The following is a 27,425-nucleotide window of genomic DNA, read 5'->3' as shown; positions in this document are numbered from 1 at the left end:
TTGTCAATATTTCTGATTTGAACATAATGCTAGAAAGCAACCTGGTAACATTAGTGAGGGAAAGGAGTTGGTTATATGGCTAAGAAGTTGGAGGTGTGCAGCCTGTTGCCTGAAGCTCAGTTCACTGTGGCTGCTCCTGACTGTTCCATGGCTCCCTCCAATATTTCAAACTGATCCGCTATCAACAAAAGCTGAAAATTACCGTTGTCTTCTTTCGTCAAAATATTCTCACTTCCAACTCTCACTTCCTATCGGTGCTTGGTCAGTGGACTTTAATGGCTACACATGACATGTTAGGTATCCTGAGTGCGACTGTTGTTGATGTTCCAGGATGGCGTGTCAAATTGCGCCTGTTACATGCATTGTGTCTTTTCAAAATAGCCTACACAGGAAATGTAGTTTTTGCTCCTCACATGCATACAGTATTTTTCAAAATAAACTTACGTCAGGAAAACACCTGAGACATGTATAGCTGTAGACACATTCCATTTATAGCCTACACGGCACGCCCCTACAAACTGCGCCCACCACTAGTACAAGATAAACCCACCCATGCCATGGCTATCTTAACCTTGCTACCAGGGGCGTTGCCAGATATGGGCTTTCAGGGCTTTAGCCCCAAACGTTTTTTCCCTAGCCCCAAACGTCAAAAAGCCCCTCTTTTTCTTTTTTTCCCCTCCCCTGACTTCGCTGTGCCCAGAGGCTGTGCCTACACAGCAGCCTCTCAGTGACTAGTGGAGCATACCATTCACAGCCGGTCCCCCCCTTTCCTCTTCGCGTTCGTATCTTCCTAGAGCTTGTTTACATCCATGCTTCATGCCTGCTGCATCGGTCGGACAGAGTGTGTAACGGTACCCTGTGTGTTTACTGGCCAGCGGAGTAACATTATAAAAGCAAATGTGTTGATTGCAACGATATAAACCCTTAACATTAGATTTAGTTTTAGTTTATTTATTTAGTTGCAGGTTGCTAACTTTGTTTTGTAAGGTAAGGTAACATTAGCTATCTTGGTAATTACAGTATGCTAGCTATCTCTATGACTGGCTGGCTCGACAATGTTAGCTAGTCATTCATTCACAATATTAGGAGAGCTGTTTGAGTCTTATGGCATCATGCGTAGCAGCTTAAAGGTTTTTTTGTCATTTTTTCTCCCTCAAAGTATTGCTCATTAACTGTAGTACTGTTGAATCTGATCGTTTTACCACCACTGTTATAATGTTAGTTAGCAAAACACTGGATTTTATTTGTTTTCTGCAGGCAACAATCATGCAGAGGAGCATACGTTATTTTTTTAAGCCCAAAGTCCCACAACCTGCCCCTTTTCCTGACTCCAGCCAGGAGGGAAGTGATGGAAGAGGTACAGTATAGTTGGTATAACATCCATCCTTATATGGATGATAGGCTATTTGTTAATGGAAATCAATATTTTAATTGTGGCAGTGTCATCATATCTCTGTAGTTCATATAAAGAAGGTGAGATTATTTCCTGAGATTAATGGGCCATGATGCTGCAACTATAGTCATAAGATCATTTTAGCTTCTGTGATGATATTGGATTGATGAACATGGATGCATGTTAGCACATGTAACATATGTTCCTAGTGAAAGCTTAAAGTTTGTTTCATTTTATTTTTCCTCATCAGCATAGCCTAAAAAAGACCAAAACCTACACTGCAGCATTAACTCAGCAAATACAGCTCACAATTTTTTCTAGTTCTAAGTTATATCACGACAAAGATTGCATTGTTATTACAAAATTTACCTTAAAATAATGATAAAAAGTAAGCTAGATCTGAGTTTCTGAGCATTAAGTCAAGGGAAAATCAGAAAGGACAAGTCCACTGCAATAATGTAATTTTACTTATCCAAAAATATGTGACTTGTTTTAATACCAAGGGAGTTCTGAGACTTCTGGATATGAGATATGCCATCTTGTGTTGACTGCATGGACCATACTTGTAATGAGAAATAGCAGGTTTTGGTCTTTTAGTAGGCTATGCTGACAATATGAAAAAAATAAAGCTACAGCGGCTGTTTGTTTCTGAATTCAGATGAGGCAGGAAGGATAGAAGAGGGAGAGAGAGGAGATGAGAGAGAGCTAATAGAGGAAAGTGATATCAGAGAGGGAGGAGCCAGGAGAGATGAGGAGGCATCGGGTGCAGAATCTGTTACACAGGCAGAAGATGAGGGAGAGAAGAACCTGAAGGCCTCAAATGCAAAGACAAGTGTACCTGTAGCTGAAGCCCTTGACTTAGGGACAGTCCAGACAGGACGAATGCAGGTGAAAAATTACTGTTTCCCACACAGTAAATTTGGCAAACAAAACCGAGCGTTCCAACAGAGCTGGTTTAAAACCATTGATTGGTTGGAATAGTCTGTCCAGAAAGATGCTGCATTCTGCTTGGCATGCCGAAGCTTTGCAAAAAAAGAAGTAAGAGATATAAGAGATTCCCTCATGGGTAGTGGTTATAGCAACTGGAAAAGAGCCCTAGATTCCTTCAGAAAGCATGAAGCTACCAATCTACATAAGGTCTCAATGACATGCTGGAAAAGTTAGCAGTAGCAGATACCAATGAGATCGCCGAACAAAAGGAATACCTTCATCGCATAGTGGCGGTGACTGCCTTTCTTGGCAAACAGGGAGTTGCTTTTCGCAGTCACTATGAGGGACAAGATAGTGACAATCAGGGAAACTTAAGGGAGTGCATGGAGCTACTTAAAAGATTTGATGCATTCTTAAAAAGGTACAATCCAATACTACATACCTGTCACCATCATCTCAAAATGAGATGAATGAGAGCTGGTCTGATGCCATCACAGCAAAGATCATCTCAGAGATGAATGCAGCACAAATGTATTCCATAATGATTGATGAAGCCAGGGATGGACATACTGAGCAACTTGCTCTATGCATTTGTTATGTCACGCCGCAAGACAGAGTAACAGAGCGATTCCTTGAATTTTGTAAGCTGGACACATTTGATGCAAAAACCATTAAAGACACAATGGAGGAACAACTCGTAAAACATGGAATAGAACATCTCCAATGTGTTGCTCAGGCTTGTGATGGTGCCTCAGTTATGAATGGGTCAGTAGGAGGTGTCCAGGCGCTCTTTAGAGAAAACCACCCTGAAGCCATCTATGTTCACTGCTACACGCACAATCTAAATCTGGTCCTCTTTCAGATGTAGATCAATCCCTGAAGCTTGTGAGTTCTTTGTCACTCTGGAGAGTGTCGACTCCTTCAGCACCTCTCTAGTCAACCATGATAAGTTTAAATCTGTGAAGATCAGCTTGGCTTAGGAGAGGGAGAGCTGGTCCGGTTGTCGAGTACACGCTGGGCATGTCAAGTGGAATCCTTGAAAGCCATCAAGGAAAACCTCCCCACTGTGATTCAGACCCTGACGTCCATCACAACACCATTTGCAGAGGGACTAAAGAACAAACTATGTGCTGACTTGGCCCAAGTAGTGCATTTCAAAACTGCAGTGCATGACACACTCAAAAGTTATCACACTTCAGAAAAGGCAGTGGACATATATGACAGGGCACAGGCCATATACGATGGTCTTGGGATTGAGGAAGACACTACCAATCAAAGAAGAAAGCAGAGAAAGATGGGTGGCTATGTAGTTATGTCATCTTGTGGAAAAAGATCAGACCTCAGCTCAAGAGTTCATCTCAGGCAGAGATTATTCTTTCCAGTCCTCGACCTGAATGCTGGAAGAGCTTGGGAGCAGGTTCTCAGGAGTTGGAGAACAACTCATGAGGGCTATACGGGCATGTCACCCTGTCTCAGACTAGTTCCTCTCGGTGGAATTGCTGCAACCCCTAGCCACACATTACAACATCCAACTATCACCGGAGGAGCTCAAGTGTCAAATGTTTCCTTGCCAGGAAAGACAAAAAAGAAATCCCCAGTATCACAATTGTCTTCTCCCTCCTGAACAAAGATATGTTCCCCACAATCAAGGCTGTCTTTCAGGTGGCACTGACAATCCCTGTCAGCAGCTGCAGCTGTGAAAGATCTTTCAGTGCCTTATGACGCCTGCATACTTGGCTCAGACATACAATGGGTCAGGAACGGCTCAGTAACTTGGCTGTAATGTCCATTGAAAAGGCGCTACTAAATGGTCTGGACCATGGATCAATCATTGATCAGTTTGCTCAACAGAAATCAAGATGTTACACTCTGATGCTACCCCATTCACACAAAGTTAAGCAGAAGGAGAGAGAGGAGGAGGTGAGGAGAGAAGCAGACACATAAACGCGCACAACCCAACCCCTGATGTTCTGTCCTTAGCCCCTGATCTTTCCAAATCCTAAAAACACCCCTGCTTGCTACAGTGCTACACTGTAGTGAACAAACATGAGACCAAATGTAGCAATAATCCACTTTATAATTCATAGTACATGAAGACGTGTTCACTTATAAGTTAATAAGTGGCCTTGTGTAACATCTTGGCCAAGGGACTACAGATGATAATAGCCTTTGGCTAATTCTGTCATTTTTATATCATGTGTATATATATGTATTCATTATTTGGTACCTATGACGTAGGCTCTGCGTTGATGCCATACCTCCACCCTAGCCCACACTGTAGCCTGATGTGCACCTCTCCAAAAATGTAACTACACGTCGCAGCAGTAAGCTCAAAACCATTTCCCTCAGTGGAAACAAAGCTCCTATTTATTTTCATTTCACAGATAAGAAACCATAAATTGTGAAGACAATAAAGCCCCCCCACAAAATAGCATTTTAAGTCCTGTGTGTAATTTATCCTAGCTTCATATGAGTAGAGGAAATCCCCGCTAGTTGCAAGCAGTGTTGGGTAATGGTTACTTTAAAAGTAATCAAAGTACGTTACTGCGTTACTTTCTAAAAAAGTAACCAGTTACTTTACTGCGTTACTCCCTGAGTAAAGTAACTCAATTACTTTAAAAGTACTTCCAACATTACTCCCTGAGAAAACTAACTCAAGCACTTTTAAAGTACTTTTGAGTATTCTACATTTCCTATTGGGCAATGGACCACAGGCCGCTAAGCCTACATTTTTTTGTCTCCAAAATTAAAGTTATGGACCACTCGCCCTTCAATGAGATCCAATTCTCCCATCACAGCCGTCACTTTGACCATTAGAAACACAGAACGATCTGCCGTCATAGACAACTGTATGACAACAACACCCCAGCATTTTTAATATTTCCTCTAGGGATGTTACCACACAGAGTAAAAGGGGAAATGATGGTGTGAAACAGCAGAGGCACTTTGTCAAGTTAGATTGGCGGGGGCAGCGGCTAGCACACCTAATGGCTGACGGCGCCCCAGACTAACGTCCAAGAACACAAAATTGAAAACACAAAATATCTCCAATATGCTCATCCATAGTGATCTAAGTGTCCTGAAGCCCTGACATAAAAAGTTGTTTCGAAAAACGTCATTTGAACTCTGTTTGTAGCCTCACTGTAGCCTGTAGCTCTGACTGCTTCTGTGTGCTCCGCGCTCACGTGTGCGTGCTCAGGGTGATCGGTGATGCACGGTCTCTGAAGAGCAGCAGTCATGTCAGTACTGATGTCCAGATTCTCAAGTGCAGCCATCACCAATTCCTAGTCTGAGCAGCAAAGACTTTCCTCATCCGTTGGCACTGCTTTGCATTTGACACAACTACACCACCAGGTTTCCAGTGCCCGACTCCGGTATTCTGCGGCTGGCTGAGGCTCATGAGCTGCGGCGGCTGCTTCGTCCAGTAGCCTGAGTTCTGTGTCCGTATACTCGGGCTAAACAAATACGGCTCAACAAAGAAATGCTGTTCCTCCTCAATTTCAAAGTCTTCAGACATGTTGGGCTGTCCTTTGCTAAAAGACCGTAGTGCAAATTAATGTTTTAGCTACTGTGGTTACTGTTGTCTCCCCCTGCGGTGCACGTGTCACGTGATGTAAACACGGGTAAGCAAAGCTCATGTTTTCTTTGGTCTCGCACAAGCGCGCACACGTGAGCGCGGAGCACACAGAAGCAGTCAGAGCTACAGGCTACAGTGAGGCTAAAAACAGAGTTCAAATGACGTTTTTCGAAACAACTTTTTATGTCAGGGCTTCAGGACACTTGGATCACTACGGATGAGCATGTTGGAGATATTTTGTGTTTTCAATTTTGTGTTCTTGGACGTTAGTCTGGGGCGCCGTCAGCCATTAGGTGTGCTAGCCGCTGCCCCCGCCGATCTCCACGAGGGATGTGAGGACTCTAAAACTTCACCAGGGCCTCCGTCGGCATATGGGTGAGTAGATAATGGCTGAATTTTCATTTTTGGGTGCACTATCCCTTTAACATTTAAATCACTTAGTCTAAAAATACGTACCGTAACAGGAGAAAAACTACAAAAGAACCCAACCTGAAACCTAGACTTAACTGCTAATTGATTTAATGAGCCTATGTAGGCTGCCAAAGAAGGGGGTAAAAAATAACAGACACGATTCAGCAGATCATCACTACTTTGGAAACAAGCTTCAAGACTTGCATATTGTATTTCTGCTGTTGTCACATTATTTCCACCTCTGCACATCATTTTTATTAAAACACCACAACAGAAACGTACAAAGAAAACAACACAACATTTCTGTTGTTAAGTGAAGTAGCTTTAAATCCCTATTCAATCTACATTACCTTCAAATTGTGATTCCTTAGGAATAAAAGCAACTTGTAGTACATGAGTTTGTTTTCTGGGGCTCCCTGGTGCTTTGGACTATTTGTTTGAGGTGTGTGTTTGTATTGTGGGTAATGGAGGGAGAGGGATAGACTGTAAAAGCAGCATTTCAAACCCCTATATGTCACACAAACACACACATAAACACACATACACACACACAGTGTGGCTAGTGCTAGTGTTGGTCAGAGCTCAGATCCCAGCCTGCTCCACTGCTCAATAGACTCAAGTACTGACCATTTGGGCATTCACTACTGGCTCTGCTCTACTTGTCTGAGTGTTTCTGTGTGTGAGTCCTTTGTCTAGCTGTTGCAGTCAGGCTCACATCAAGCTACCCTGGATGCACTGATCTGATTTCCCTTGCTAGCAAGACTTTTCACTAGACAGGCAGATGGCGTTGCTGTGCTGGCAGCCATGACGGGAGGCCTGCCGAGGGCCGAGGCCTGCTGGCTACTGGTCACACTTTATCCACTGACCAATCGCAGGCAGAGGGAAAAAACATTTCAGATCCCACAGTTGTTGTGAATGCCTTCATGGGTGGCCGCGTACTGCAGTTTACCTAAGCATCTTGATGACATAATAATGTACTGCTGGGCAGGGGGAGCAAAAACAATGGAGAAACCCTCTGGTGATTAAGCAGCCTTAGACAGGGAGAGAGAAAACATGCGTGCCCGCCAACCTGCAATTTCCTCCCAGGTACGCTTTTTATCTACACGCCTTCAAATGGTGCCAAAGGGGCAGTTAAGGGATCTTGTGGTTGGCCAGGAGTGTAGCTACATGGGCCAAAAATTTAGCTGTGTCAAGCACAAGCAAAAATGTGTGTGCAGACAAGCATTCCTAGTCATAGATAAGGCAATGCATGTGAAGATGTTTGTGGAATTAACAATCACTGTAAGCCTATACTCAGTGTTCACCAGTGCAACACAGGTTAAGCTCTTGCTTCATCTTTCCCAGTGCATTAAGTAGAGCAAAAGGAAGAGAGAGGATCTGCCTGTTTCTAATCACAGGGGTTGTACTGCCAGTTGTTGGCCCTCAGCCAGCAACGTTTACCCCCAACCTCGCTCTGAATGGCAAATTATCCCAGCGATGGGCAATTGTAGCCTAACCAACAGGTAGAAAATACTGTTCCCACATGGCAAGGCCCCTGATCTACAGACACATGCTCTAACTACCTAAATAACAAAGTAGATATAATTTAAATGCATTATTTGCTTTCCTGGGAAACAGGAAACAGGTTGCTTTCTCAGGACAAAAAGTGCGCATGTTATTGATTTATTTACAGATGGAAAAAAAGAGATGGCAGCAGCCCAGCTCCTCTCCAACGGCCCTCTTTTTGTTATCTGTGATGTTGCACAGAGAAATCAATAGAACAACTGTAGCTAGCAAGCTTTGTTTATCTTTTCCTCTAAGTGAATAATTCAGGGGTGTCAGCGGGGGTGAGGCAAAGCTTTGATACAAACGAAAGGGTTTGGTGTTCAGGGGGGAAATCTAACCCCCTCCTTATCTTGCTCTTCTTCCCTCAAAAGTCTTGAGGAGATGAGAGATGCTAAAAACAGCTACAAATCGGGTTCTGGGTGAAAAGCGGAGAGACTGCTGCTCTGGTTTTACTGCACAACCACCAAGAATGTCCCTCACACCAAATAAATAGATAAATATGAGCACTGAAGATAGCAACATCTGCTAAATATTGGGTTAAGGGAAAAACCAGTAAAAGTTGGTCGGGCTGCAGTGGTGAAAGGGGTGGTGTTTAATGGTTTAAAGAGGTGGTAAAGGGCTTTGAGCAGTGCGATGAGATGCTACAGGATTTCAAGGGGCAGCAAAGGCATCTACTGTGTGCTACAACTTTGTTTTGAGGACGCTAAGGGGTATGCTTGAAACAGACTAGTATGTGTTAAGTGTCTTCTGAACATGTCTAGGCTAGAGGTGTCTATAGTTGTCTCCATTAATCACACTCAGAGGATGCAAAAACCCTGCCATCACTGGGGGGAGTGTGACTCAATAACCATTCAGTTTGTACAGAAAACACAGACAGCGATGACAGTAGTTAGGTAAAGAATGAAATAAGTGGGTGCACTTGTTTTGAAAAGTTGCAAAAGGTCCCCTAGCTGCCATGTCTGAAATGTGTCAGTGGAGGGGGTATTTCAAAACTATTAGCCAATACAAAATACACCGCACTTAAGGCATACTGACTTCTGAGTCTGAGGGGTTTGCAAAGGCTGCTACAGTTGTCTAAGGGCGTTAAATTGGGTGTCCTATGGGCTTTTTAAGGTTAAAGAGAAAGTTCACCCCCCAGATCAAAATTGCATTTTTTTCCTCTTACCTGTAATGCTAATTACCAATCTAGATTGTTTTGGTGTGAGTTGCAGAGTGTTGGAGATGTTGGCCATAGAGGTGTCTGCCTTCTCCCCAGTGTAATGGAACTAGATGGCACCTTGTGGTGCTCAAAGTGTCAAAAAAATACATTTGAAGAACTCAACAGCAATGTCTCTTTCCAGAAATCCACATACCTTGTTGGAGGCAGTATCATGTAGGAACTATTTTCTTTCTACCGAACTACACCAAACAGCCATGTCACCATGCTGAAGGAAGCGTGCTTCTACTCAGGGATGAGAGACTCATGCTCGTGACAGTGTGGGATGTAAACATTAATGGCATCCTCCTCAGATGAGCTGTGATTTTAGCTAGCTCAGTAGTGCACATCTAGCAGTAGATGCACACTTCCTCCTGCGCTGTGATACGGTTGGCAGGTTTAGTCTGGTGGAAAGAAAATAGTCCCTACATGAAACTGCTCACCGCAAGATTATCTTGTGGATTACCTTGACAAACAGGGTCATGATTTCTGCAGAGACATTGCTGTTGAGTTTTTCAAATGTATTTTTTGGTGCTTTGAGCACCACAAGCTGAGTGCCATCTAATTCCATTATATTGGTAGACACCTCTATGACTGATATCTCCAACATTTGATTACTCACACTAAAACAATATACTGAAAAATAAGAAAGGTAAGAGGGTTTTGATTTGAGGATGTTTTGTTTTGCTTGGTTTTTTTTGTTTTGTTTTGTTTATTTCTCAACAGAAGCCATAGTTTTTTTAAAATATAGCCCTCTACTAAACGGTTGAGATGTTACTTCATGGTAATTGTAAAACAGAAAGAAAAAATCTAAATTACAAACCAGATACTGTTATAATGCTTGTAATATGTTAGTATACCAACATATATCAATTTGTGAATTAGCAGTATTGCCAGGACTAGTATTGTTTCCTCGTATTTATTTTAGATATTTACCATGACAGTGATATAAGAACATCTCAGAAATTGTGAAAAAAAAAAAAAAATCATCAAATATATAATGGAATAACATTAAATACATGGTATTAATATCAGTGAACATTCATCCTTTTTATTTGAAGAAAATTGTAAATTTACTATCTTAGCATCACTACTTTTACCATAAAAGGATAATTCAACTGTTTGGTTGAGCATGGCTTCAGACAGTAAAAAATCATGGTCATGAAATTATTTCAGCGTATGTAAAATGGAGTATATTAAATGTATCATTTAACAGTAATGAATGATCAGAGGAATTTTTTTATTTTATTTCTTAGCAAACAGTCAATTTTAATGATATTAGCTCAGCTTCACTACCTTTTCCATAAAGGGACAAATTAAGCATTTGTTAGAGCATGTGTTTCTTCAATTATTTGGCCTTTTTTAGACTTTTAGTTTTTATATTAAGTCACCAAAAATCTGTTCAGTAAGACCTCTGGAACTTTAACATGTTAAAAAATATGCCTACCTTTGAAAATCCCACCACAGTAGACCTTCATGTCTGTGACTACTGTGTTACTAACTTGCTGTTAAGGCAGACTATTTAAAGACAGAGCAACATCTAGTGGATTGTTTTAGCACAACATACCTTAACTGAATGGTAGCAATAGCTCAGTCAGGTTGACTCAAAATGTGCTCTACCCTGGTTACAGGATTTTTAAGGTGTTTTAAGAGATGAGAGCCAAAGCATCCAGACAATGAATTACCAAACCATCTGCTGTTTCCATGACATGACACAAACAGGACAGGTTTAAATTGCTGTTGTGTCATAAGCTTTGACTGTGAGCCGTCCCTCTTGGTGTGCAGCCTGAGTGGTGTTAGTATGTGAAACTGGGGAGACTTAAACCCACCTAAACAAGGGGATCAACATGTATTTGTCAGGCTATGCCACCCTCGGCTGCATGCACATACTTACACACATACCCACAAACGTCAACGACAGGGCAGCAAACGTTTCCAGCAAAGTCGCTAAACCTCGGTGTCCCACCTTCGCCACGGACATACAAAAGCCCTGAGTCCCTTGTAATTGAGGTTTAAATCCTTTTCTAACATCTTTCCATTCCTCGCTCTTCACCAAACATGGATTGCACCATCACAGGGCCCCTAATCCTTCCCAGTTTAACCAAGTGAGAAATTAGCTTTTGTTAAGTGGTGATTTGGCCGGTGCTAAATGCCAACAGCCCATTGTAGAGGAGAGGGGCAGTAATGAGTCCCCCCTACACAGCAAAAGACCGTGGTTATCCCATCCTGTCCGTGAGGCTGCGCTGGAGCTGATGCTGCCTGCTGTTGTGCAGTGACAATATTGTTAAGTTATTTTTGGTCAAGAGCTCTGTTTAGAGGCATCAACATGTCAGCTTTGCAACAGAGGCCTACTGTATGTACGACTTTTTTTGCAGTGTTGTGTGTGTTTTGCAGCATCTAATAGGCAGCCCCCACCCGCCATCTCCAATTCTACAAAATCAAATCTTCAAAGCAGAGTTGAAGTGTAGGCCTTCAGTGTCAGGTTGATAGATGACAAAAGGAACGGCTGCGGATTCAGATCCTGAAAGACGGTGAGAAAGAGCAGGCTGCTCTGGCAGGAGGAGCAAGACAAAGCACAGCGTCTCTGAGACTCAGTGGGGAGAACTCTGTCATAGAAAATCCCTGCGACTCGGTCTCAGTCCGAGCACAATTCAGGAGTTAATTCAGATGAGTCTGCAATAGCAGGATGTGACTCTGGTGGGCAGGAGATATTTTCAGTCGATAGCATAAAGCAGAAGAAGACCAAAATGCTGTGAGACAGAGAGCTGGCGATTCCCAGCGTACCAAACATTTTTTATAACCAAACCCGCGCCAGATGACTGTCACGTTTATTCCCCTACTTTGGGGGATACCACAGTTGTACTGAGCATAGAGTTAGACACAGGGAGTTTGATGTCTTTATGTGGAACACTGTAACTCTTTGCAGCCTAATTCATACAGGACACAGTGTGTAGTCAAGTTCACATTTGTACAAATAGAAAAGCAATGCAATTCAAGATTTATTCCATTTTTTGTCTCCATTTTTGCTGCACCACTTGATCAGTGGACACTGGATATACTGTATCCCATGCTAACCACCCAGTTCTCCTGTTATTTATTCCATTATAAGTGGAACTAATAATAAAATACGCATTCACATAGGTGGGCATGTGTCATAAGTATTAGAGATAAAAAGCAGTAAAACATACATTTATTCACTGTATATGTAAATATTGTGAAATATTACTTTAACTGCACATGGTATATTTTCTAGATATGTTAGGATGTGACACCCACCTTTGTTCTGTTGCTAAATATAAAATACAGAGTATGTTGGAGAAGGCAAGTTGTAGGTTCACTTGGTAAATATGTGGGGTTACTGTAAGAACTTATCGAATGGAGCTCAGACAAGGTGTCTTAGCCTGGTAAGACCAGTCTCTATATCAGTCTGGACTTGGTGCACTTTCAGTGTGTAGGAGTACTTACCCTGACAGACAAACTCTTTCAGCCAATTAGCGTAACAAAACACTGGGCAACATCTTCTTCATCACCAATGAAGCCAGTTGATAAATTGAGCTTCACCAAATCCTTATTATTAATATTGCTGCAGTAACTTCACTTATCGCTGTGTTTAGTCTACTAACGTTAGAGTTAGTGCTTGTTGCTTCAGGAGCCACCATTACTTATTTTTTTAAGATATTTTTGGGGGAATTTTTGTCTTTAATTGATAGGAAAGCTAAGCATGAAGGCGGAGAGAGAGAGGGAATGACATGCAGCAAAGGGCCACGGGCTGTAGTCGAACCCAGGCCACTGCGGCAACAGCCTTCTACATGGGGGCGCCCGCTCTATCCACTAAGCCACCAACACCCCTAGGAACCACCATTACTGTTCTGCAAGCTGCGGCCTGCATTTTACATCATCTACTATAATGCAGTCCCTGATTGGCTGCTTACCTTAACAACTACAGTGCAGATCCCTGATTGTCCTCAATTTTATTTTGATTTCTGAAAAGTTCAGACTGATACAAAAAGCAAAACAGAATGTTGAGCTCATGTCATCAGGATGGTCTTTTACCAGGCTAGAGGTGTCTGTAATTATTCAAAATACTGCATTAGTCTGCAAACACAAAGCTAGATATGCCTCTGAAGACATTTTAACAAATGACCCCCTTCTTTAATTTAAAGATTATTTTTGGGGCTTTTGTTGATGGGACAGTAGTAGCGTGAAAGGGGTAAAGAGAGGAGATTACATGCAGCATAGGGCTGAACGTTGGAATCGAACAGGTGAGCTACTCAGTGCCCCAATGACCCCACTTCTTACATAAAAACACTGCATCTTTACAAACACAAATTGCAATGTAAACACACATACGCCCGGAAACAATACAACATAAACACATATTTTACAAATTTGCTTAGAGAAAACTTGCACTGTAAACACAGACATGCACATTTTCCAAATTGACACAAAAATACAGTTAACACACAGAACTCATGCACACGCACACACACACACACACACACACACACACACACACACACACACACACACACACACACAGCTTTAAGGTGATTATCAGACAGAAAAAGAGAATAATTAAAAATATTTTAAAAATATGCGATATGCAGAATAATTAAACAACTAATGAAAAATAAAACATTTTCAAGAGGGCATACTTGAGTCTTATGTAAACATTATGCACATGGACACACACATACACACACACACACACACACACACACACACACACACGCACACATCTTCAATAAATAATGGTTGAGCACAGTGGCAATTCCCTAAAATATTTAACATATGCTTATTTATCTTCTAAATGAAACTGCACAAAGACTTAACAAAGAGCCGCAGCACACTGTCTGTGGAATTGTGTGTGAATGTGTGTGTGTTTGATATAACAGCCTGTACTTTACAGGCATTACGGTGCCCGCTGCTCTTGTTTTTTTGCGTTGTTTCAATAAAGCTGGGAGGCCTCTCGGATGGAGCGCCGGCCTTTTTGAAGTGGTAATTACTCTGGTTTGTACTGCTGCTTGCTCTCTCTCCCTGTTTCTCTGTACCTTGCCCACCCTCTGTATCCTGTGTGCTTTTGGCTAGTTTTGGTATGGGTATTTGTGTGTGTCTGTTTTCACACAGTACAGTTGATGCTTTTTTAAAAGGCCTGAATGGATGTGGATGGACACACGCACACACAGATACATTAGGCAGTGAGGAAACTATAGACTACCTGCTGTACTAGTCTTGAACAGTGTTAATTTTTTTACTCACTAATAAGTAAAAAAGAAATTGGATTATTTTATTCATTGCTCTACAGCATCTTTTCAGATTCATAGCCTCATTCATTCATATTAATAGTTCATATTAAACAAAAAAAAGTATTGTTCATGTCAGTTCCAGCGTGTCGCCATTTCCTTCCACTGGAAAAATGAAGCCAGATATTCTGAATACAACTGCTGCCATATTGCGCTGGTGATGCCATTTGGAGCCAGAGTCTGTGCAGCACCGGTCTCCACAGTATCTAGTTTCAGCATCTACTCTTGTTCTACCAATAGGGAGCAGCCCTTTTGATAAGGAGCACACCAATTAGCACACATAGCTATCAGTCATGACCTCAAACCCCCTTTTTATGGCATCAAATAACTAATTTAAATCAATTTTATCAGGAAAGCCAATGAAGCCAATTTTCGTAGCAGCTGCACAATTTTTATATGCTGCAGCTGAACCATTTTGGCTTCATGCACCACTAAGCAACTTTCATAGGAATGAACGGGGCCCCACGATCCGTGCTGTATCCAATTAAGCCCTGTACATACTCCGCAAGAACAGAGAAATTTGTTCTTTTTCTTGAGGTGGCAAGAACAAAAACAAAGTTCTTTCTAGCCAGAACATTTCATATTTCATGGGAAACTCAAGTGCAGAACTCCTGGGAAGTCCTCATAGGCCCCTCCCACTGCAGCATACTTGACATGCGCTTTTCTGCATTAACCATGCCCACTTTGAATTTCTGACTAATCACACAATAGTTCTTGGACACCACACAAGAAAAAAGTTCTGCCCAGATGATGTGTCGAGAACAAGCTGCAAGAATTCCCAAACCAGGGCTGCAAGAAAAGAATGACTTTTCTTGCAGCCCTGTGAGAGAGAACAAATTTCTCTGTTCTTGCGGAGTGTGTAAAGGCATTTATCCTAATACATTCATGGTCCCACCCCAGCTAACATGTTGAGCTCACACAATCTTCCACTTCTGAAATGCATGCTTACCAGTAGCTAGCTAATGTGTAAATGAGACACATTTGGAGTTATGGAAGATATATTCCTTCTTTTGGTAAAGGCTTGCTGCTTCCTTACACCTCCAGCAACTGTGTCAAACTAATGTCGATCTGAAACCAGTCTGGCCACTGAGCACACTGAGACAAAACCTGTAACCACCCCCGTCCCGTACGTTGTTAAAGATTACACTACTGATAATAGTCATCACACGTTTCTAATCATCCCTTGTGAAACTCACTGTGCATTCCCACCAAAAGCTTCATGAGCGTCATAAGCAGCTGGCAGCCATTCATTGTCAATGCACTCTGGCGACGAAGGGCGTCAGGGGCGTCGGCTGCAGCGAGCGGTGCGATGCCAGTGACCAGAGCGTCAAGTTGAAGTTGAAAGAAGCTGAACTTTATGCAAATGAGCAGCGCCTCCACCGAAGCAGCAGCCAGTTGCAGACTGGGATTCTCAAGCCTAGATGGGCACATCTGCAGTGTCCGGCCCCGCCCCTTTGGCTGCTACAAGCGCCTGCTGGAGCTGGCAGTGTGAGCGATGTCAGCGACCATAGCGCCCACAGGCGACCATGAAGCTTTTGGTGGGAATGCAAAGTCAGACCTGCGCTGTGTGTGCTGAATACACATGTGTGAATATGTTTGTACCTCATTTTGTCCTTCCTCTCATCCCTTCATACACTTCTTCTAAAATAAACCTCTACCTCTCCTCTGTAAATCCAGCATCCTGGACATAAACCAGACATTTGGAGCAAGACAACCGAGACATAAAGGTTGGAAAAAGACACCAGAAAGAGCGGGGTAGAGACATACAGAGACACAAGGAGAGAGAGAGAGAGAGAGAGAGAGCGAGAGAGAGAGAGTTTTTGCCAGTAATAGCACATACAAAGGCAAATCGGCATCTGATGTGCTTCTGAGTATTTTCAAAATCCCTTTTTGCGATTTTCGCCTCGTCGCCTCTCTGCTGCGTTAATCACTTTGCATGCACTCATTTAAATATTAAAATTGTCTTTAATCATCAAAGCCAGTGAACATCATGCATATTCATATCATCTTGCCCCCCCCATCCCTCCATCCCCTGGATCTCAGGTTCATTACTCTGCCGCGCAGCCATTAGCCACATCCCTAATCACACAGTTTATACACACAGACTAGCCCATGTATGCACGCACACACACACACACACACACACACACACACACACACACACACAGCTAGCCACCAGCGCTAACCAGTGCTAATCTGCTAACTAGACTAAAACACACAGGCATCCCTCCAGTCTAAACTGAGAGAACAGACTTGTCATCCATCCCGGCTGCTAGATGGCGGGAGCTGGGAGTATTTGTCAAGAGGCTCGATGAAACCCTCATTTGCATAATAACTTTGTAGTTCTGCATTAATAAAATTTGCATATGAAGCCGTGTTAATTACTCCTGATCAGCCTTTTTTGCATTCATGCATGGTAATTTTCAACGACTTGCGAAAATTGATGTCCTGGCGTCAGGGATGAGATTGGTGGAAGAGGCCCTATGTATGTGTGTGAATGAGGATGAAGACAGGGCGGAGATGATGAAGACAGGGTGGTGGGGGGCGCAGATTGCGGTGGATTGTTTTTCAAACCACAGACAATTACTGTGTCTGTCCATAACTTTTATAACATCTCTTGTTGAAAGTAAAAGGAAAGGCTTTTTAGTAAAATCCCTTCCTAATTTTGTTATACAACACACACACACACACACACACACACACTCACAGAGGCTGGCTGCCAGCCATTTGTGAATCTATTGTTTACCCTCATTATTCATTTCAAACAGTAGAGACTTTATTTTGCTCTTAGCTCCCTTAAACTGTGCCGGGTTTGATCAAGACTGTATAACATTCACAGCATTTTATAAATTAATTGTGTTTTTTGATAAAAAATATGTTTTCTTCTTTGAAGAATGAAAATAAATTGATTCATACTGGGAGGTTTTAATGGAGGGTAATGAGAGTGTACATTTTTTGAAACATTAGTTAGAAAAAAGGGTCATCTTTGCAGATTTTGAAACTATTTCAGATCTTTTTCCACATCTTGCCAGCGTATCTGTAAGCCTGTCACATGTGGTCAAACTGTCCCAGTTTCAGTATTGCTTGACTGCTGCTGACAGATGTTAGATGAATGTGAGTTCGAGTCACAAAACTAGGCCTATCACACTTTAAATGTCCTTGTCCCAGAATAACTAATAATAATTCATGTTGATGCAAAATGAATTATGTTGAATTTGTATTTCTTAATTTATGGACTATTTATGGGATTTTCGATGTAATGGTTTAGAACAATGGTGCATTTAAATACTGATTTGGACATTGATTACAGATGCAACAATTCAAGCTTCAAAACTTTGAAGCAGTGAATCCGGGGTCTGGGCTGAGCCCCAAATGTACTCAAATCCTAAAAACACCCATTGCACACCTGACATGTATGGGGCTGCTGCAAGTGGATCTGCCTTGTTTAGGCCTATTGAGTTTATCTGATAAATATTACTAACATTTGTTCATTCACTGGCCCCTGGCCTCCTGTCACTTTGTAAAAGTGGCACCCAGGCAAGCAAGTTGAGGATCCATGTCCTAGCCCTAACCAATCTTACTTCTCATGCTGAACCAAACCAACCCAACCAACAAAGAAATGGATATTAGCCAATCAGAGGCAGAGTAGGGCAGGTCATGCCTTTATCATGGTAAAAAAATAAAAAAATAAAAATTGGTTTCCTGGACCCTTTTTTAAAAACCACTTGGTTTAGCAGCTACTGAGATATGATGTCTACTTTTCTGTTCATTTTTAATAGCTTTGGAAAATCAGCTTTTTTGTTTGATAAAAATGGCATCTAAGTGATAGAAGGTTGATTTTAGAAGCTTTCCGTTTACTTAAAGCTTTTCCCTCAAGGACTAGCTCATTTGAATTCCCCACAGGAATGATCAGGTTTAACAAACCTCCTGCTAATCCCAGTTAGAAAGTTTCTTCATGGTCCCTCTGGAGTTCAGGCATTTATTAATATAATTGTTTGGCCTTTTGCTTGAGGTTTTGGCACAGGGCTTTTGAATGTATGTGTCATGTGTTTCTCTTAGATTCACAAAAATCCAAAGTGGAGAGCTCTGGTGAAAAGGAGAGAAAATATGTGTATTTCTCTTGGTGGTCTCAAATTCATTTGAACACAGCAACAGAAGCCAAAAGCTATTAGCAGCATGGAGAGTCCGGGGTGCCGGCCAAGGCAAAGACATTTCCAACAGGACGGACATGAATCACAGTCACGGCTAAAGGTTTTAAAGTGGTAATACTGAAAATTCCTCTTTTTGGTTTGTTTTCTCTCCATTTTTAGTGGTGAAAGCTCATGAGAGGTTTCTGTTCTGTTCTTCATGTCCCATTGATCAGCTGTGAGTGAAGTGTTTCCCCTGAAGGCTCTGTAGGTGGCACTTGTTTTTCACCAGGTCAGCAATGGTAGTCCTCACTGTTCATGCTAACCACCTCGTTCTTTCTCCTCTTTCAACTTAAAAAATGTAAAACATCTCTGTCTGTGCTTACTGTGGTACAGAGTTGGTAAAATGTATGCAAAATAAGATTTTTTGAGTTTTGACAGTTTGTGAGCTGTCATGCACTATTTTGATTTGGAAGTATAGAGCACCAATGTCCTGGCGTCACCCACAAGCTAGCCGCTGTCTCCATCAGGTTTTCTGAAGAAATTAAACATTTTCTTGGGGTTAATTATTCACATCCCACACAGAATTTGTTTGTTGTTCTTCTGTTTTTGATAACCAATTTGTTAGCATACACACAAACTAAGCCCCCATAGATTTACCAGTGTGTTGGCATAAAATATGTTATTGTAACTGTTTACTTTCCAAATATTCATAATATACACCCACACTCGCTGCTAATGTCATTGTCCCATCTTTTTCCACAATAACTCTGCTATTATTGTCATTTTAGGACTCAAGCGGCCTATTCTGCCCCGCAAATGTTTAACCTGTGAAGGGGGCTTGTTGGAAAAGATGTTAATTAAAGGCTGGTGTGCACATAGTGTTTTTCTGCAAGGTGTTGGTGAGTGCTCCATCTCAGTGCTTCATAAAACAGCACATTTTTTAGTTACCACTGCCCCAGTGGGGGTGGTGTATCTTATGTACATATACATATATTTACATATGACCTTATCAATGCATATGAGTGACATGCTGTTGAACAAGTGTGTTTCAAAGCTAGATTTTCAGTAATGTATTGTTACATACTATATGTCAGAATATTGCTATTGCTTGTATTGTAGTTTTTAGGAACAGTGAACACCTAAAAAAAATCACTTTGTTGTGTCATTTTTAAAAGCAGAAATAAATCTACAGACCTTCTATTAAAAAGACTTATAAGAGAAGGAAACACTTAAAACATTACTGAATAAAATTAAATCAGTCTAGTTAAAGAACTTGCAAAAACTGGCATGTCCTCACAGGAGAATATCAACAACATTAACTTCAAGTGTCATCAGAGCCTTAAGGGTGGTACTGAGGGAAGTGTAATCTCTGAATGAACTATAGGTTCCCTGGTGAATAATCCCTTTGTGGATGGGAGAGACTGTCATATAGCCTGCTAGCTTTCGTTACTCAGAGAGATCAGATCAGCGATAAAGTGATAGGTGTACTTTGTTTCCTATTGTGTTCCTGGAGCTGTAGTAGCAGGTAGTATGTGAAAGTGCATAGAGAGAGGAGAAAGGCTAAAGGAGGCTCATTGGTAAGCTTTGTGGAAGTGACAATGGCTGGATGCAAAGCTACACTTCCCTCTGCAGAGGGAAGTGTAGCTTTGCATCCAGCAATTGTAAATTCCATTCATATGGATTCACCACTGATACTATTTCAGGATGCAGGCCCTCCAGGAGAGGCTGCACCCCACATTCTGAATGGAGCATGTGTTTGCAGAGAAAATGTGTCTGCTGCATTCCAGTGTCCTGTGTGTGTGTGTGTGTGTGTGTGTGTGGTGTGTGTGTGTGTGTGTGTGTGTGTGAGAGAGAGCGAGAGAGAGGGACAGAGAGAGGGTGAGATAGGAAAAGGGGAGAGCTCCTTGTCTGTGTGTACAAGCTACCATCTGTGTGTGAAAGACAGAGAGTGAGACAGAGAATGAACTGGAAAACAAAAAAAGTCAGTTGGAGAAAAAAAAAAAGCAGTTGTGAAAGCAGAGGTAGAGCTAGACAGCTGGCACACACACACACACACACTCAGCCTGTTAAATGACTCTGTCAGATTAAGAAGGTGTCATCATATTTGAGTTTGTCAAAACTTCACACCCCTTTGTACGTGTGTGTGTGCAGTCACGTGTGCGCATGTGTGTGTGTGTGTGTGTGCATGCACATGTGTGTTTGTTCCTCTCCACTCCAACTACACTTAGTTAAATGTCTGAAATAAACCCTAGTTGACAAGGCTTTAAGGGCTGCACAGCCCTGTGTCAGGTGGTGTTAGACACTCCTCTGTGAATATGAATACACTACGTGGCTGTGTGTGTGTGTGTGTGTGTGTGTGTGTGTGCCTTAAAGGGACATTGTATAACATTTTCAGTTGTTTATTGGCAAAAATCAATGCCTGCATTCATAAATATGTCATCATTGGTGTATTATTACCTCCACCAATAATCTGACTTATTCTCGTAAAAGGAGAATTTCGGATTTGTTTGTACATTGTGTTGGTAAGTCATCTGGGGGGTTCCATAACGTTTTGTCATCTTGAGAATACATCTGCCAGCACGGGACATACAGCCCCGCCTTCAGTGTTTTCGTTGTCTGGAGACAGGAGAGGAGCAAGAGGCGCTTTGCTGCTACCCCGGGAAATTTGAAAAAAAATCCCACTCTTTGAGCATAATGCAGGATCATGCACATGCAGCATCATGGGAGACGGAATCCTCGTCGCCAAGAAAGCTCAAAAAGGAATCAAAAAGGCAATGAGACCGGCAAATTCAAAAAACGAGGGTCAACATCGGTGTAGCCTTTCCCAGCTGGAAAGAGCTGCTGAAGGAGAAAGGTAACGTAATCATGGCTAACAGCTAACAGCTAACAGCGGCACTAACAGTGGCTAAAAGCGGCGCTGGCTGATAGCAGCTGTTAGCCACTGTTAGCTGTTAGCGCTGTTAGCAGCGCTGGTCGCTAACAGCTGTTAGCCGCACAGTGGTGCGAGGAGAGGGACGAGGTGTGTGAGGTTAAGCCACTTGTCAGCTGTCAAAAGACAAGACGTGATTTGTTTGTTTTGATTTACACCCGCCCCAACAGTCCTACGTTGTAAACACAGCCAGCATGGTGAGGAGGGGGTTCGTCAACTCGCGTTGCATGTGTCTGTGTAGGAGCCTAAATGAATACTCCATGAAGTATCGGATGACATGGTTTCATCAATGTGTAGCTTTTTGGTACACAGCAGCTATCATTGTTGCAATATGCGTTTGAAACAGTGGGGCGCTAGAGTGTGCTATCCATTTGAATGCAATATATGCATTCAGCGTTAGATGGGAGAAATTCCTATACACTGTGGCTTTAAAGTAAAAATGATATGTTTCCTTCTCTCTTCTCTAATCCAAGTTGTCAGAATTTCACCTCTGTGGAGTTCTATCTAACCTGAGTGACAGTCACCTGGGTGTTGTGACGGGGGTGTGTGACCAGAGGGTTGCCTATTGAAATCCCCAGAGCCGAAGACAAGGTGCACTTGAGCACAGGGAACTTGACCCTACTGACTTGTAGAAAACGGTGGTTGGAGCCTACTGGGTCATGTGTGGATCTGTTTGAATGTAAAGTGTTGATAGAAAAGAACACAAAGCTCTGGTAGCTTACATTAAGGGAAGTGTTACTATGACTTTCTAGTACTGACTAAGATATACTGTCCTTCCACTAAACACCAGTTTACATGTTTCACGTAATGCTGAATTTGGAGTTGAAAGCTTTGACTATAGGATCGCTTCTTAAAAATGAGTCCCCATGCGACAGATTATTTTCTCAAAGCTGGCTTACCAGTCTTTCTGAAGCATGATATTTCTGTCCATGCTAAGGTAAATTTGCATTTGTCTTTGCTAAAATGAGTGGAACTCTCTGTCATTACATAAAAGATTCCCAATATTTTCTTATCATTTGACAACTTCAGCTCCTATGAGTATGCGTAGTATCAAAACAGGTGGAAGACCTTATTTAAGTTCATATTTGAGCAAATGAACTGAAACAAAAAGACATGGATGGTTTTTGTTATGTTTTTGGCAAGAAACAGATTCCACCAGTGGTACAGGGTAGGCATGCATGATATTGGATTTTTGCCGATATCCAGTATGCCAATACATTCCAACTCATTCTGACTGATTGCCGATGCTGATACTAATATATGCACATGTGTTTTTCCAGCCAATTGCAGAGAACAATAAGTGTCTCCTGGGAGGAGCTAAGTTCCAAAAAGGGGCTGACTTGTATGGTGTTGTTAGGCCTGGGTGTCCCTGATGTTTTATGAACATCCCTGGACTTTTCAGACCCTTTTAGTGACTTGCTGCTCGAAGTACAGTCAATCGGCAGCTCTTCTGGCAGCAGCACAGTGTCTTTCTCCCTCCTCTCCTCAATCGCCGAAGCCTACGGACGCAGGAATCAGTGTTGCCAGGTCATTCTGTCATAAGTCTGTTGTAATGTAAGCCTATGTGAAGCTCAGCAAAAAATGGAATATGTGTGAAAGTGTGCAGTCATTGTAGCTAACATAAAATCCTGTCGAAAGTGTGTGTGTGTGTGTGTGTGTGTGTGTGTGTGCGTGCGTGCGTGTGTCTGTGTGTCTGTAGCTACATTACCACAGGAGGGGATGCAACATGGAGAATATCTCAAAGCACCAAGGGTGGGTGATATGTCGTTAAAATAATATCACCATATTTCAAGATAAATACAGAATAAGTGTTACATGTTAGTGTTATTTGTCAGCATAAATGTGATGTTCAAATATTTAATAAAAGCTAAAGAAAAATGATCTCTCAGATCTTAAGTTTGTAAACAATATCAGCAATTTAAAGTCAGATTCTGTATGAAATGTAAGAAGAACGACAAAATAAAATCAACCATAAATAAGTGCACATCTAAACAGTTGCCTGTATATAAAATAATTATTTTTTCTCCACCTGGACCTGTACATTGCCATTTCTCTGCTCCTGTAACTTGTGTCACTCAGCACTGACAATCAGATTCCCCCCTGCACACACGCACATACACACACACACACACACACACACACACACACACACACAGTGGCCTACTGATGAAAGTGATGGCTATCCTTTATGTTCAGGAGACGGGATCACAAGTGAGGGATGAGGAGGAGAGTGTTGACCATTGTTAGAACAAAATCACACATTTGTAGCACTTCAACTTCACTCAATAATATCAGATGAAATAGTACAACATCATGAAAGAAAATCAAAAAAAGGTCTTGGACCAGCATTTACAAAGTGAGTTCAGAATACATTGCTTCAAGTCCAGGCTAAATCCAAATAATAATAATAATAATAATAAATAAAATAATAATAATATATCTACATTTGTAAAATATTACAACCTAAACAGTGACAAGGTTTTGGTAAATGGCACTATTCTATATTTCTATTACTATTCTATTTGGCCATATATTTCCTAACTGTATCATCATGCAAAGAACATTTAGTCACTGTATCAAAGACATAAACTGGTTTATTAAAGATGTATAGGCCTTGCCTACAGGTGTACTGATGCTTTTGAATTTGTCTAAATCAGAATAACTCCTTCCTTAAACTGTCCCTGTGTGTAAAAAATCTGTGCTCCATTTCACATGGAGAACAAATGGAAGTGAAGGGTTGAAAAGAAGAAGTCTGACTCGTTGGGAGCAAGTTACGAAGGGTCGTCACCAGTTGTATTCCAAGCTGACAGTCCAACTCCCTCATCTCTTTTTCCCTCACTCTCGCTCATCCTGCTTTCTTGCTCCCTCCACTATGTCTCTCTCCCTTTCCCCCCTCCTCACCAGCCACTGAGAGGTGTAGAAATCTATTGAAGGAAGAGCTCGGTCTGACTTACAAAGAGAAAATTCCACCTGCTATATTTCAATCTCCCATCGATTATGAGCAGGGCTGAGTGTGTTCTCTTCAAATTAAACTGTGGCTGGATTAATAAACCCTTCTGTCCTTCCCTCGTGTTAATAAGGTGCAAGTTGGCCATATTTCATGTGGAAATTGTGAAAAACGGAGGGTAATTTTGAAACATAAAATGTTATTGCAGCAATATAGTTAACAGTTGCCGCAGCGCACGTCCAATTGAGCTGCTAATATGTTTTTGCTTTAATGTGAAAATTATTGCACGTTCCGTTATGAAGAAATATTGTGCAATTACAATTTCAAGCCTTCCAACACTGCACATGTGGAGTTGATTTCACAGGAGGACTACAGTTAGATGTATTGCAAGCATTTAAACACCGAGAAAAAATATACTTATGCACATAAATATAAATAATGACAACCTAATAATGTGACCAATGCAATCAATTAGTGCACACGCTTGAGTGCAACTCTGCACACACGCTGGGCTGTTAAATGTATGTGTATTAAATGTAAAGCCATAGCGCAGTTACAGACCTAAGTGCCATGCTTACAGAGGTTCAGGTGGCTGTGCTGTCAACAGCAGCCCTGTGCAGATGCCTAGCAGAGTTGTAACTGCCTGGTAAAATATTGATGAAGTTCAAGCCAAAACACATTGTTTTACAGCACAGGCCACACCGCAGGCTGACACGTTCAGAGGAGCTCTGTCCCAGTCTGACGCACTAAATGGAGAAACAGAGTCAAGAGTGTTACCTGTGAGTGCTCTGGGCCAACATTTTCCTTTAAGTTCAGTCTGCTGCTGATGATGAATTGATTCGTGTCATGCATACAAATAGTCTTAATTATGGTAATGATGAGTACTGGCCGAGCTGGAGTGCTAAAAGATATTTAATACATATATTTGCGTATTTATGGAACAAAATGCTGTGCATCTGGAGACAGATTTTGGTGAAAATTTTAGAATATTCAAAGCCTTGAAATATTTAAAGCTTTTATTAAGTCAGTCATGTCACATCATTTACATCATGACTTCTTTATCATAAGTGTCTTAATTCATCTTTAAATGAAAACAAAAAAAAAACAAAATACCAAATTCCCACTCTCACAAAAATACTCATGACAACTCATTACCATTATTCTGTCTTAGATAGTCACAGTTCCTTTACAGGGCTGCTGTTTCAATGCAGTTCTCACATGATGAAAATGACCTGTCACGGATTTTAAAATATTAATAATTGTTCATAAAACATGGTGTTTTATGGATGAAATACACTGGTCTGCTTATTGGTTCGGAGAGTTCAAATAAAACATGGTAAAGCAGCCTTTGGTTTTCCACATGGCTGAAATGAAACTGCTGTATGAGGCCTACACCAAAGCAAACCATCTTCAAGCCAACCAGCCATCATTTTTCTTAAATTTGTGGCCATTTACTCAGAAGACAGTGTAACTGCACTAAAATTTGTATTTTTTTGTGTATTAGTGTTTTGTACACTATATTGCTACAACTATTCTCTATACCTGGAAGTAGTGAGTCAAAGGCAATTGGATTTGAAGCTATGAGTATTAGTAAATGTAGGCTGGTGATTTAAAAAATTGGGGAGGACAGGAGGAAAACCAACCCACGGCATCATTCTCCTTTATCCTAGTTTGCTACGCAGCTATACTTTCTTATGTTCAGCAAAAATATGAAGCAGTAAAATAGGCTTAAAAGAGTTCTTTAAAATGATCAACACTGGATCTGGATGGGAATGAGCTTCATATGTGTGTAATGTGTCACCGCAGCCCGTGCAGTAAACCGCCACCCTTACCCCAGTCCCAGGTGAACGGAGTGCAGCAGCATGCTGAGCCACTGCACAGTCCCGCTGTGGGATGCCAGCAGAGCTAAGCTTTCCACCCACTCCCCAGCAGCGTCCCGCCCCTGCCCAACCCTGGTCCAAATCCCATGTCGCCATTAGCTTAACAATCTTTCAAGTAACTATTATCACTGCTGGGGCCAGTGTGACGTCTATATTGTATTTCCAGTCCTGATTGGTTAGGGAGGACGTCCTCCTATGGAGCATCATTTTACATGTTTTGGCCAATCACAGATTAGCATAAAAAAAAACCACAATACATTAAACTGATATGAGATCAAGCTCTACAGAGGACAACAGGAGCACCTCCTCCTCTGCCCCCCTCACTCCAATGTCCCCATCACCTCTTCACACACACTGCCCTTTGCCTGCCTGCCCTGCAGGAGTCACTGTGCAAAGATTTTAATCAGAATTAATCATAAGAGAGAAAAAAATATTTCATAAATAATACTGAGATTTTGTTGTGGTTTATTCAATCTCCTACGCCTCAATGAACCAACCTCCTCCAGTATGATTGGTAACCATCAAGATTCACTGTGTGCCATCATATCCAGACAGCTGAACTAGCTTACAATGCGTTAACAGTTTTTATTTCAGTTGCATCATGTGTCAGCCCAGAGTGATGCTCTTTTTCTATATGCTTTCATCTTTGAGAAGTTTGTATAGCTGTTGACTCATGGGTCATTTTAGCACCTGCTGGTTGTTGGTGTGGAGTACTGAGCTGTACATTTCTGGTTCTACAAACAGTGACCTCTAAGATGGCAGGGCAGCTGAGAGGAGTTCTTGTTGCAGACTGGGATATTCTGCTCTTCCCCTCTGGCTCTTTCAGCATCTTGACTGGTTTGAGAGATAACTGCTGGTGCTCTTCCCCCCACAGCTGCTCTCCTGCTAAACGTCTTCTTTACCCTTCTGAATGGGGGAGAAACTAGCCTCTTTTTAATCCCTCTTTCTGTTTTTTTCCTTCTCCTTCTCCCCTCGTCATGTTTTTTCCTCCTTTGCTTATTTGAATTTTAATGAGCTTTTCACCTTTTTAAGCAGATGGCTTAGGCTGGATTTCTCCATGAAAGTCGGGGTGAGTCTCTCTGTCACGTTTTGCACAATTTGTTTCAACTAGTTCAGTCCTTGAGGGGGTTTAGGGCTTTAAGTAGGTAATGTGCCTGTCTCTTCCCTCTTTCTCTTCACTCCCTC

At 41.8% G+C, this 27,425-nt stretch overlaps 1 protein-coding gene across 1 annotated transcript in view; it reads right to left on the bottom strand.

Annotated features, from left to right (window-relative positions):
* Positions 1 to 27,425, bottom strand: part of bcl11ba (BCL11 transcription factor B a) — a 78,361-nt gene that overhangs the window by 34,752 nt on the left and 16,184 nt on the right. The gene's annotated exons all lie outside the window — the stretch shown is intronic.

This window comes from Epinephelus lanceolatus, chromosome 15 (genome assembly GCF_041903045.1).
Source record: "Epinephelus lanceolatus isolate andai-2023 chromosome 15, ASM4190304v1, whole genome shotgun sequence".
NCBI lineage: Eukaryota > Metazoa > Chordata > Actinopteri > Perciformes > Serranidae > Epinephelus > Epinephelus lanceolatus.
This window is presented reverse-complemented; position numbering and strand designations above follow the sequence as displayed.